Raw genomic sequence first — 13,344 nt, 5'->3', positions numbered from 1 at the left:
AAAATTCTTTGCAAGTCTCTTTCTACCTTCAGCTTTGTACTGCGCGTTCCATCGGGGCCATAGTAAGTAACTGCCCCTTCATATTAATGACCGTTCCGCAGTGCATGCGGGCGCCACCTTACGATGCACTCTGATTGTCGAGAGCAGCAGCACCGTCGGTAGCAATTCGGTGGCGCTGTGGCAACGGACAGGCCTTTATTTTTATGATGCGAAGTGGTTAGGAATGAATACTAAAGGAGGACACTTGTGGCTCTCGCCTAGTATTCACGTTGACTTCTTGCAGCACCATTTAACCCGGCAACGTGCTCTTATGAATCCGTTTTATACATTCTAAACTTGATGATTCTGCGCTCTTCATTTTTTAGATGCAGGCATTGTTAGGTGAAAAATATAGTTACTATATTTGGTAAAAGTAAGGATAGAGGCAATCGATATAGCCGTTGGTAGCAGTGAACCGAGAAGGGTTGTCAATCGTCGTCGCCGCCTTGATCGTCTTGATCTTCGCCTACCCGTGGCGGTGATTACGGTGATTTCTTTCCAGGTCATGCGTTCATCGTCACCTTCACTCTCCCTTGTGCAAGCGTCTCATGGTCCTTGTGCACGCGCTACGCTTTGCCATCTTGTAAAGAGAAAGAAGTACAGAGAACAATCGCTATGTTTACTGAGGAGAAGAAGAAGAAGAATCGCTCGCGCTATTTCTTCGCCGGAGCTTCGCTCGTCCGCGCCCCTCGTATTTCCTACCAAGACGACTCATACCCCGCGATCGTTCGTTGAGACAGTGCCGGGCTGTGTCCTACCCACCAGATATCTTTGGACCGACCCATGGCTCACCACCGAGGCTCCAACACATTGGAGCCGATTACAGGATGTGAGTACAGCACCGACTGCAGCATGCGTTGCTCGCTGCCGGCGGTCAAGGAGCCCTCTTCCGCTGCGAGAGCTGCGGCCGGACACCGACTCCTAAAGCATGGCTGCCGGTCACCGAGTTCGCCAAGCGCCTCGTCGTCTTGGTCCAATGCTGCAATAGCGCACGCGGATGACGCAGTAACTGAGACGGCCACCAGCCACGCCAACGTGGTCAAGGGCCACGGAAATCGCATGCACGGGATGAACGCCGTATCAGCGTATAATCACCCATCTTGCAACCATCAGGGTAATTTACTTTTCAAGATTGCTCAGGTCACTTCTTTCCAAGGTGTGCGATGACCGAACTGTCTGGACGCCTCATAAATAACGATATATCCGTTGATTTTGCGGCGGTGGCTTGTTTTCAATAATATAAATATTTGAACTTGGAAACGCGGGCTCCCTGAGAAGGAAGACGCAGGATAACAGTGAAACGATCTTTTTGGTTTCTTTTCGCGTTGCGTTTTAAAGGGATGGCCCGTCGCTACCCTGTTTATGGCAACAGGGCTCGCATAGTTCTTGCTATTCAGTGGGAAATGCTAAAGGTGAACCCAGTCGACACACTATTTGCTCGCTTACTCCACTGCACTCTGCTGAATCAAGCCTTGCTGTTCTGTATCGCGGAAAAGTTTTGCGATCGACAGAGGCGCCTCATTCAAGGTATGCGGCTACTGGCTTCTGACGCAGGAACAGCCACTTTGCTGCTTCTCAGGCACAGTGGAAGCAAAATGAGGGCCAATTGATCAATTAGAATGCCCTTGATTCATGAGGAAATAAGCGCATTCTGAGATCATAGCTGCACGGATGGATGAATAGGAGCGCCCCAGTTGAAACGGGGTGGTGGCAATTGCCACCATGCTCAGCTTTTCTATATTTATTATTTTTTTGTTTACTGGGTTGGCAATTCTCATTAAGATTCGCCATCATCTTTACCTACGGTTTCCTACAATTATAACCTTATGCCACATCTCTGATTTTCATCCACCAATCCTCCAATCGCTTTTTGCTAACTTCCACTGCAGATTTATTTACATGACCATTGTTATCTTTAAACCCTACGGCCTCAGAAAGAGTGGCTGTGCCTGCATCGACATCCGGATGGATACCATCACATTTGATTATGAGGTGTTCAATTGTGTCCAGAGATCTAACACAATGCACATGTGTCATCTTCTTCGTTAAATTTCTTTTTGTAGCTGCGCGTCCTAAGACACTCTGACCAAGCTTCAAAAAGTAGGCCACTGCCTCTTGAGTTATCATAGAAAAATTCTTTCCTGATCTGCCTTTTCCAGTATCGATGTAGTTCTACACTATGTTTTTTGATTTCAACACCCATTTGATTTCAACAACCATTGATTTCAACACCCCCTGCCGCTAACGCAAAGAACTAGTGGACATTACGTTCGGAGTTTGCAGTGTGCATGTTTGTAATGGAATGGTATTTTTGGGTAACATATTGCCGAAGCTATAGAGTCCTTTCCAACCTTTCTTCAGGGCGCTCGGAAAACCGTGACAACTCCTCAGGAGGTGACGTCGGCCGATGCGGCCACTTGCACCGCACATCATGTACCGCAGGGGCCTGGCGCTTTGGAGGGGAGCTGCTGCAGCACATGGTAATGTTTTCGTGACTACTCAGATGAGCCTTCATACTTATCTTCAGTGCCACCTTCAGCACACAGATTTATAGGGATTATGAAAGCAAACACTCAGTTCCTTAGAGATAGCAAATGTTTCCCCGCCGCATACGAGCCTCACAAATTCATATTTGATCAAACTATGTGGCCAAAATATTTGGGCCACAGCGCTCAGGGAGTGCCTCCTGTTTGCTAACACTCTAATCTGCCTTCACAAGTTTAAGTCTGCGCTGTGAGATTCGCCCCGCTGTCGAGTTGCGAACAACGGGTGTCTGCTTCCTTTTTACCTTGGTGCGTTTTGAAAACGCGCGTCAGATAAGAAGAGGCTCCCTAAACTTTCTTTTTGTCTCCAATGGCGCACAATGCACAGGCTTCAACAAAATATATGTGCGCAGAAGTGCATGCCCTAGCTTTTAATTTAGTGGAGATACACACCTGCACTGTACCCTGCACTCTACTCGTTTCGAAATATGGCCGGGAAAACAAGAGCTGGTTTCTGCCCTGTAGTCGTTCAGGAGTCTGCACATGAATTCCAGCAGATGTCGTCGGCTTGTGCAGCAACGGAAAACTTTTACGTCCACAGTTGGTGACGAAGGTGAATGTTATCCAGGTAGCGCATGTCATGAGAGGTCAAAGTGGGTATCTTGGTGGGGTGCATATATTTCTCCCGGCACTGCATCCGAACCGGAACGAAGATCTTTTGTTTCGCGGCTGTTTTTTGTCAAGCCATGTCATTTAATGAGAAAGCATTCCTTGTCTATCGAGTGGCGTGTACTGGACTTGTCAGGCGAGCGCGTTGGCAGAGCGTGTAATCAGAGCCTTTCCGCTCACGTGACCTTATTTGAGAAATATATTAGGCGGCATTGCGTTTCGAACCCAGGTTCTTTGGGTGCCAGGCGGGCACGCAACGCAAAGCCACAAACGGTCGTTGGTTCAAGCGTGTTAGAGTGGCAGGAAGTGAACGCGTTATGGTGTTTACAACAGTAACATGTGTTGGGGATTTGTACTGATGTTAGACAACGATGACTTGGAAAAAAAGTTGCCGACATCATCCAAGGGACCCGTGGTGTTACGTTACAACGATGACTTGCAAAAAAAATTCGCTGACGTTCAAAATGAAATGCTTTGGCATTTCTCTAATGCAGTACACTGCAGTGCCCTGCCATTTTTACAATTTTCAATTCCTGTTAATTTTTCCAGTCACAATATACTTGGTAAAAATCGTAGCAGCGCAGAGTGCGGAGACATTTTAGCAGTGCCCGTCTCGAGACCCAAGCTTTTTTAGAGGGAACGCTCCAGTCTCTTTGTACAAGCCATCTAGCGCCAGCCATTTAGCTGCTAATACAGCAGCTGTGTTATACATTACGCGTAACACGTTTTTTATTCGCAGCCTCTTCCCTCTGTTGTTTTAGAGGAAATGAAAGCCGCAGAAATGCCTCAGTTTTCAGCTCGACACCACCGCCACCTCATAGCGCGACTGGGGCGTCCATTGAACCAGTGAGCTAGTTATGTCCTTTTGCTCTCCTGTACACCAACGGAGGGTTTCGACTCCGAATGAGACAATACTGGGAGCTCGACTGCCTGCTTGCTCCGCGGAAGCGTGCCCTGAAGTATGTGAACCATGCCAGGGATGCAATCGAACCAAAGACCGCAACAGGAAAGAAGCTGAATATGCGCGTCAGGGTATAGACACAACACAGCCCTGTGAGACGCCCAACCGGGCTGTCGCCTCTCACACGCCAAAATGTGTCTGCCACTCGAGACCTATCGGCCGCTAATGCCAATCAGCTTTCACCGATTCTACGTAGAAGAGTGCGGTTGGGGGACTAGATGGAACGACATCCTATAAAAGTATACAACGCGAAAATTACCGGACGCAGAAAGGAAAAAAGGTCCACGGGACCGGCACTCATCCCGTGTGCTTTTTTTCTTTTCTGTGTCCTGTCTTTGCGCAGTTTTAGGGTCTGTGGAATTTCGCTCATTAATACGCTAAGCAGGTAAGCTCAAATCTACCTACATTTTTTTTTTCGAAAGCCACTTAGCCATGCGTTGAGGATCCACGAAAATGTAATCGACGTTTAATATATTAGCGCATTGATATTTGCTTGGAAGTACTCGTAGTTTCCGTAGCGATGTCCAGTGTCGGCGCTTAAAGCATCGTGAGCTCCCTAGTCCCCTGTAAAGGGCATTCACTGTCGCATAACGGCAGCAACAGACTGTTTTATCGCGCGCCCTGAAAAACCTGTAGGCCAATTACCACCCTCGCATAAGCGCGCTTATGTTATCTCCTGCCTGGTGGGGGCGGTGCAGAGAGGCGGATACAGAGTTTGATGAACTCCAGCATAATTATTGACCTCCTTGGCTGCCGTATGGCATATGTTGAGTGAACTAGAGGTAGCTAGCGGCGTAATTTAGTCGTACGCAGCCAGAAAAGCAGAAACACCCACTTCTGGTTTACGGCCAATGGGTGCTGAAGCACTTGTCTCTGATAATGCTCAAGGAGTTTGAAGCTCCGTTATGCACTCTCTCTAGCTGTCAATAGACCGATTTCACAACGCAAACTACTCGAGTACACCGGATGGTGCCCCGGCGCCATGCTTGTTGTAGTACAGACGGAGTGCCGTGGCTGCCGCAACGTTTCAAGCAACACCTCCGGCGATGTTTCAACGCATGCTTCTACGCCTGAGGCTGATTAGCCTTCTGTTGTGTAGGAAGTACGCCGGAGCTTTTAATCATCGACATCGCTTCTCTTGTAAGTATTTCAACGTATTACTGTTTTTTGATAAAGCACTTTGGAGAGGAAACTTGCTTCTCACTGCCGTGTCTGCTGCCGTATTCGCATCTTTTTTCGGTGTAATGCTGCCTTTTGTTTCTTCATTAGCCCTTAGAAAAAAAAAAAGCTGCCCGCCTGGGATATGGCTTCTCAGAAGTCTCTGCGAACCATGATGAAAGTGTCGATAAAGTACGTTCAGTTAAAACCGCCGCGGAAATACTAAAGGACCCTTCTGTGTCAACATGCTTGAATAAACTGCACAGGTATCGAGCCTGTCGACAATTGCAGAGACGGACCGCCTTCATATTGTGGTTGGTCTGCAGTCATTCACAATAAACAAAATATGGTTGGAACAGTTTGGCGTTTTAGATCGGTGACTGAGCGCGCGAAGTGCCGCGTTGTTTCTTTTATATAGTCGCATTGGCAAAGCGGAGTTCGTTTCGAAAACTGTTAACTGCGCGAAATGCATATTTGAGAACAACAACCACTGTAATATGAGCCTTGATGACAGCGAATGACTGCTCAAAAATTATTTAGTGCGCATTAGCTGTGCCGTCGTCAGAAAGGGCTCGGCAACTGTCGAGCGTGACTGCGGGTTTGCACCTGCGTGTAGATGAGTATGATTTATCTCGGATGTTCATGACAGCACAATCTAGCGGCTGAGCTAGTTTTTATACTACATTCTAAAAATTTTGACAGGCCTCTTGAACTGTGCAGACAGCATGCGACAGCTTTGTGAGTTCAATCACTTTTCTGTGCAGGCCAACTTGAAACAAGATATGGCTGGACCCAGTGAGCGAAACCAGCAGGAATGATTAAATCACGAAACGAGATCTCTGAACCAGTTTTTTTGCAGAAGAGCACATATATAGGTATGAAATTCATGGTGTAGAGGCCCGAAATGAACTCTTGAATTAATTAACATAAATTAAATACTCAAAATAAGAAAATAAAGCTCTAATAAGGTTGCTTCTTCCAAATGAATCAACCTAATAAAATCACGAGAAGAAATGATGTGTTTATAAACTGCTTTCAGTAGCATTAATCGAGCCATAGTCGGCAAAAAACATTATTTTTAGTGGTTTACATCCTGATTTTTCAGTGATGTCTCATTATCAGGGGCCATAGTTACTTGGGCCACTGCGGCTCCCACACTTCTTCATAGCATGTCGTCCAAACAATGGCTGCTTCATGCATTCTTGCTTGTATGTTTATTATGCAGGTACATTGGAAAAAAAGAGAGCACGGAAAAACAGAGAAGATGACCTGCGCCCGTTTACGTCTGGCAACCTACACAAGCTAGAATTTTCCACCAGGGCATCTCAAGCCACTATTGTGTGTGCTGAAGTGCTGACATCTATGTCCACGCGAGCGTTGTACAAAGTCAGCGCCGAAATCTCAAAATGTGACGGTGAAGCGATCACTGGCCATTTCTCATGTGTTGCAGGAAAAGGGGGGGGGGGGGGGTATGTAAACATGTTTGCTGTGTGCTGTATGGCCTCATGCATATTGCACAGCATAACCTGCGTAGCGTACCAGGAGCGATCTCATGTACAGAGACAGAACGGCCATGGTACCATCCAAGGAACCCAAGAGCACTAAGTGGACAGATCAGCAACGTGGTGTTCAGCAAAGATACAATAGAAAGGATTAGTCTTGCAGTAAGCCACCACAAAAAAGAATGGAGTATTCATATCTTGCGAGCGAGAATTTGAATGTCCGCACCCCACAATCGGTAAGCTTGCATGCAAAGCTTAAAGTAAGCGGCCTTCAGTGCTTTGCTGATTTGTTAGAGGCGAACGATTTTTTACCTGTCCGACAAGAAAGAACTGTGGAGTCGAACTCACCCACAGCGGATAAATTGCCCTCCCGGTGGTTGGAACGGGTGAAAGAGAATTTCCTTCAGCTTCATACACACGCGAGGAGGTGACAGCAATTAAGGTAGCCACCAGGCTGCAAAGTGCAAGTCCCCTATGGCACTCCTACAGGGGAGGCCTCATCACAGCCTCAATTGCACACAGCGTTTATACATGGGTGCACATTTGCAAAACAAAAATGGGACCCCATGATGCCCCGTCTGTAACTAGTGCAGTAATGGGTAAAAAACCACGTGTTACCTACGCAATGAAAACAGGGCTGCTGCCTGAACCTGAGGCACGAAGAGCTTTTATCAGTAAGAATAAGAACCATGCTGACATCAATATCGAAGAATGTGGCCTTTTTCTTTCTTGACACCAGCCATTTATAGATGCAAGTCCAGACGGCATTGTTTCGAGCGGCTACTGCGAAGTTCGCCTCCTTGAGATCGAAATCCCAATAGAAGTGGAGGCATTTAGAAAGCGTGAACTACGTGATGGCCATCAGAAGCCCACAAGCAAGTACTACATGCAAGTGCAAATGCAAATGGGTCTGGTTGCCATAAATTCATGCGTGCTCTTTCTTTACAGCACAGAAGTGCCTACAGGTTACAATGCTCTTCAATGAAACCTTTTTCATTGAATTAGTAGACCGTTGCTCATATTTCACAAAGATGTACTTGCTGCCGTTGATTTCAAACACACGCTGAAACAAATCTCTTGAAAGAATGGCGTCAGTGTGCATATGTTGTATGTGCGTATTACAAAGAAGAACCTAAATTCCCCCCGAACTCACTTGAAAAAGCAGTCTCTCACCGTACTGAAGGACGGATTTAAACGGAAAAGGACTCATGTTATTGTTGATTTGAGTAAAAATGTTGTAAAGTGCGACTTTCAGTGTCCTAAAGCGACGCATGGCCTCTGGATTGAATTAGACTACATAGGGTTCTTCAACAGGCTCTGACATTGCACAGCACATGCACGTGTCTTTATGTCTCCATTAACACATGGCCGCAATGGGTTAAACACAGGCTCCTTGGGCTCAGTAGCCAAGCAACTTAACCACTGATTTTCTCCTCTATCACATGCAGCAATGATTGATGTGCAAGCTATTAAAAAAGCTACGACAGTTTGCATTGTGATGCTGAGGCGTCTCTGTGTGCTAAAAAAGCTTCTTAGGCGACTTTTAGAGATTACTGAAGTCTGGGATGCATTTTTAGCTGCTGATCACTGCTAGGAGAAATGTGTCTGCTGTTGTGCTTTCTGGAAAAAAAAGTGGCCGGTACTTTTTGATATGTGTGTTATTTTTATTACTCTAGTCAATTTTATTAGTCTAGCATTTCGTTTTCAATGGATATCTGTCATTAACCGGTATATAAAGAGCAATGAATTTTGATTGTTTGTTCAAATTCACTCAAGAAGAGTTCGTACGATTATGCGAACAGCTTGTGGTAATTGAAGTTATGGTTCTTCAGGGAACAGTATTTTCAGTACAAATCTGTGATACGCATGCATAAAAATACCAAGAAGCAGTCTTGATTCGTACTTAAGATGCATATTTTTTTACGCAAATTTGTTTGTGCAATGCATGGTGATATATGTACAAATATTGTGAGATGCATGAAAGAAATTGTATCACTGGAAAAATGTGTTAAGTTTGTGGCTGTATGTATGTGAATTTTACTAATTTTTTGTCGTATTCAGAGTTCTATTACATATGCCTAAAAAACAGGACTATTGTCTCTTTTGATGTGTTATAAAATAAAACTGCATGTTTAATGCATATGCGCATTTTGTCAGTAGGCAACAGTAACATAAGATGGTCCTTTTGTGAATCATGTTCCGTGTATTGTGGTTCTTATAATAGTGAGCATTCAACTACAAAACGCCCTGGAAAACTACGAAGAACTCTCTTCCAGGAAGTGGCCAGTAGACTGTGAGAATAGTGCAGTCAAATTGACTCTTGTGGACGCGACAAAAGTGGGCTACAAAAGCAGAAAAAGGCAAATATCAGAAGTTGAGGCACACTGCGACAATTATTGGTCAAAACATCCTCGAAAACAGGAGCCTACCTAAACAACCGGCATGCAACTCAGCATATGTGACAAAAAGCAGTTAAAATGCACTTCAAGGACACTCTGTAAAACAGTACTGAGAGCAAGGGCTATTAATCGTATGCATATATGCTCCAGAAGAATAACAGATGGTTGTTCAACAGCCCTCTGTGTGTCTAAGCAGGAATTTAATTGTAACAAACAGTTAAAAAATGGGTGAACACCTGCATCACAGCAGTAAGCACCACATACTCAATGCTCCCACTTTCAGTGTACATCTCGCGTGGTAAAAATATTCAGTCGCAAGGAAGTAGGCAATGTTCTCGTCATATTGAACATGAACATGTGCCCGAGAAAGCTGGTCCCGACAAAAACACGCAGCGATCAGGCTTTCATGCCACATGCAGTGCGGTTCACAAACCTCTACGCTAACCGCCTTGTAAAAAATCTGGCAGATGCATGCGGAATGGCTACTGAGTGGTTTGTCCTGTACTCTCGAGGTACTTGCCCGACTAAATGTTACTTACTTTAGCAAAAACTGAAGACAAGATTGAAAAGTGTTTAAGAAAATATAATTTTAAGCAGCAGAGTCATACCTTGTTACTATGAGCACTTTTGATCTACCAAAACTCACCATAAATTAAGCCGTCTATAAAGGATCAATAAAAAAGAAAGCATTCAGGACTGATTAAGGCCAGCTTCAGTACACTGTAGTGGGGAGTCCGAAGGAAAGTAGACAATTTTGGAGCTTCGAGTGCATTATCCTGGGCACCACTATTTATCAAACAATGCGGTGCAGTTTGAAATCTGTGGTGGTCCAAGTGATGGGTTATCACGCCTCATTGCATGATGCGTTATATGCTATTACAACTGTTCATTCCCTTGAACCACTAGTACACATCTGCATCATTTAGATGAAAGCAGCTTTCAGGGTACTAATTTATTAAATATGGCAAATAGTAAGGTCGCTTGGCAATGCCAAGCATGCAACAAGAAGAAAAGGGCTCTCACAAAGGAATCAGCAGCACTTTAGGACTACCTTTCACTGGTGTCTGTACTGAATATACAGGAGCACGAACCCCTGATCGGGGCAGGCATGATTTTGTTCTTGTCCCTATCCATATTAACACAACAAATATGCACGAGTATAAGCATTGCGCATTTTCACTCTGTCCACTATATGAAGGACTTTTTATACGGACAAGGCATAAATATGAAATTGTTTAATCCGCAGAAAAAGTGTTCACATTAACAGTGGTCTAGGTAATGGAGTATGGCTCACGGCTCATGCAGGTGGTGTCACCGTCATTAAATGGGTGGACAGCATTACTGTGAGCAAAAGTAAGTGGTGAGCTGTTCTCAACAACAGGAGTGGCTGTCCAGGTGGCGGCCGCATGCAGTTGGGCATATGCTGCAGGAGTTCGGCTTACAATAATAGTTCGTTACTGTACAGTAGTTCGAACAAGGGCTCATAAACAATGTTTGTTACACGCGCACACAAATGCCAAACCTTGTTCAGTTGATCTGCCATGCTATTGGGAAAAACTTGCGACAGGATTCGGAAGTTCTTCACCATTCCAATTACTCTTTCCTCATGTATGAGAAGGCTTGCTATGCGTCATGTCTTCGCTTCATCTTCTTCCGACAGCTGTGGACGCCCATTCATAAACGGGGGGATGTTAATGTGCAGCGAGCGCTGCTTGCACTCATCAGCTATTGTAAATCCCCTGTCGGCCATCACACTGCGCCCAGATGAAAACATGCCAAGAACGCCACATGACTCTGTTGATGCCTTATCTGAGAGCCTTCTAGGTGCTAAATCTGAAACAAGCATGACAAACTCATTGGCGCTGCACACTATTAGGCCTTTGACAGTGTTGTGCTTTTTGTAGAACGAGTATGTTTCACTCTAAACCCTGAAGGATGAAGGAGTCTCTATGAACATATCCGTACAGTCCATGATGCCGTCAACTGTGTTGTATCCTTTTTCAGCGAACACTTGAGGTCGGTACTTGTCACAAACGGAGGGTGGCATTCATGTCAGCACCTTCATAAAAAGTCCCAAAGGATCATTTTAGCATTTTGGTTAATGCATCATTGGACATCTGTTAGAAATTTCTTGCTCTTTCTTCATACTTGAGACAGCCGGTTCTTCAAGAAATCCAACCAGGTGATCCATATACGTGACACTGTAGTCATTGACACTCCAAACCTATTAAAGGATTTCATTTTCCTAAGAATGTTTTCAAGAAGAGGTAACCACAAGATGTTTTCTTGTAATATGGCAGGACATAAGCTTAACATAAATGCGCTTCCAATCATTTTATTCATAATCCAGTCAAGCATGCATCATCACAAAACAACTTTGCGTCTGGTTGAGAATGGCACCTATTCATTTTAACAGTACTAGTTCATTACTAAGTTCGCTATTATCCAACATCATCTTCCCATATTTCCTTCTTTCTCTCTTTTCCACTACAGAAAGAATTCTATTCTGCTCGAGTTTTATTTGTTATACATAAGGGCAGTAAACGTGGCGCCAGAGGCCACAAGTGCACTGCTTACCTGTAGGCTAGGTCAGTTCCATCCAGCCTCAGACGCGTCAGCACAAGCATCAGCTGGGTCTTCAACGGCAATAGAAATTTCCTGTTGTTGCCTTCTGCATTAGGCATTTGCCAGACGCATAGTTTCTTGATTTTCAGCTCCAGGTAAAGCCAAAAGGTTTGGTTTGGTTTTATGGGGTTTAACGTCCCAAAGCGACTCAGGCTATGAGAGACGCCGTAGTGAAGGGCTCCGGAAATTTCGACCACCTGTGGTTCTTTAACGTGCACTGACATCGCACAGTACACGGGCCTCTAGAATTTCTCCTCCAAAGAAATTCTAGCCGCCGCGGCCGGGATCGAGCCCGCGTCTTTTGGGTCAGCAGCCGAGAACCATAACCACTGAGCCACCGCGGCGGCTAAAGCCAAAAGGCATCGAGTCGTTCACTTGATGTGAAGGCTGTGTAGTACCTAAGTTTAACAAAAAATATAGGGTCACTGACCAAGTAAAAGATTAATTAAACGTACTGACGTTTCGGAAGCCCTACGGCTTTCTTGTTCACAATCCATCCTTGTTCCTTGTTCACAATAGAATGTGAACAAGGAAGCCGTAGAGCTTCCGAAACAACAGTACGTTTAATTAAACTTTGACTTCATCAGTGACCCTATATTTTTTATTAAGCCTCCACCTGACCAGACGATGTTTCGTCGAACTCTTGATTACAATACGTCAGCTTTTTTGGGTCTTGAATTAGGGCTTCTTAGTAAGTTCAGATTTTTTGGCTTCAGCTTTCGTGTGTTTAACTTCATTGTACAACACCGATAAGTCAAGCTTTAGCAACCTGTTCTTTTGCTGCAATCGACAGCACAATTTTGACACTTCAGCTTGTTCTTTCAGCGCCTGTGCTAGCGGTTTCTTAATTGCGTCAACCTCTGGTTTTAAACTGCCCACTTCGATCATTTTGAAGCATTGATAATATGTCCTCTTGTTCAAATCTTGACAACAACACTTTGGTCGTTTTCTTGCCGGAAGCAGTAGCTGCGATCTCCAGTTGCAAAATGTGAAGTTCTGCCATCGATGGCAGTGTGGCCAGCCTCATCTGTACCGGTAGGCTGCTCCATTTGTACTGCAGAAGTGTTTTGAGTGTGCTCATTGATGCAAGGAGGGAAATAATAATTATTCGTGAAATAGTGTAGCAGTAAAAGAACAAGTAGGCAGGTTAAGAAAGACAAATAGTAAAACGAAATCGCACAAAATGAGTAGAAATAAATCAAAATCATGTGTACTGTATATCATGGATGTCTAAGTCAATACTACCTGAACAAGTTAGCGCAAAAAACGAACAAGGGACAGAAAGGACACATAAGACATACACAACCGCTCTTGTGAAGATTACCTGACACTGCTGTTTATAAAATAATAACTGCTCTTTCAAGAAAATGTCTGTAAGAGAGCTACACACAGATTCTGCAGCAGTACTTAGCACATATGAGGTTCATGCTGTGACTACTTCGAACTCAGTCCTATACATTTAAGTGCATTAACTTGAAACTAGCAAAAACCTTTGCAATAAACAAATG

The 13,344-nt window shown here is 44.7% G+C and overlaps 1 pseudogene; it reads right to left on the bottom strand.

The window, feature by feature from the left end:
* Positions 1-827: 827 nt before the first annotated feature.
* LOC149355069 (uncharacterized) lies at positions 828-12,724 on the bottom strand (annotated as a pseudogene).
* Positions 12,725-13,344: the final 620 nt, after the last annotated feature.

This window comes from Amblyomma mixtum, chromosome 3, assembly GCF_055824585.1.
Source record: "Amblyomma mixtum isolate Tamu chromosome 3, ASM5582458v1, whole genome shotgun sequence".
In the NCBI taxonomy this organism is placed as follows: Eukaryota; Metazoa; Arthropoda; class Arachnida; order Ixodida; family Ixodidae; genus Amblyomma; species Amblyomma mixtum.
The sequence above is the reverse complement of the archived record's forward strand: the minus strand, read 5'-3'. Positions and strand labels throughout refer to the sequence as shown.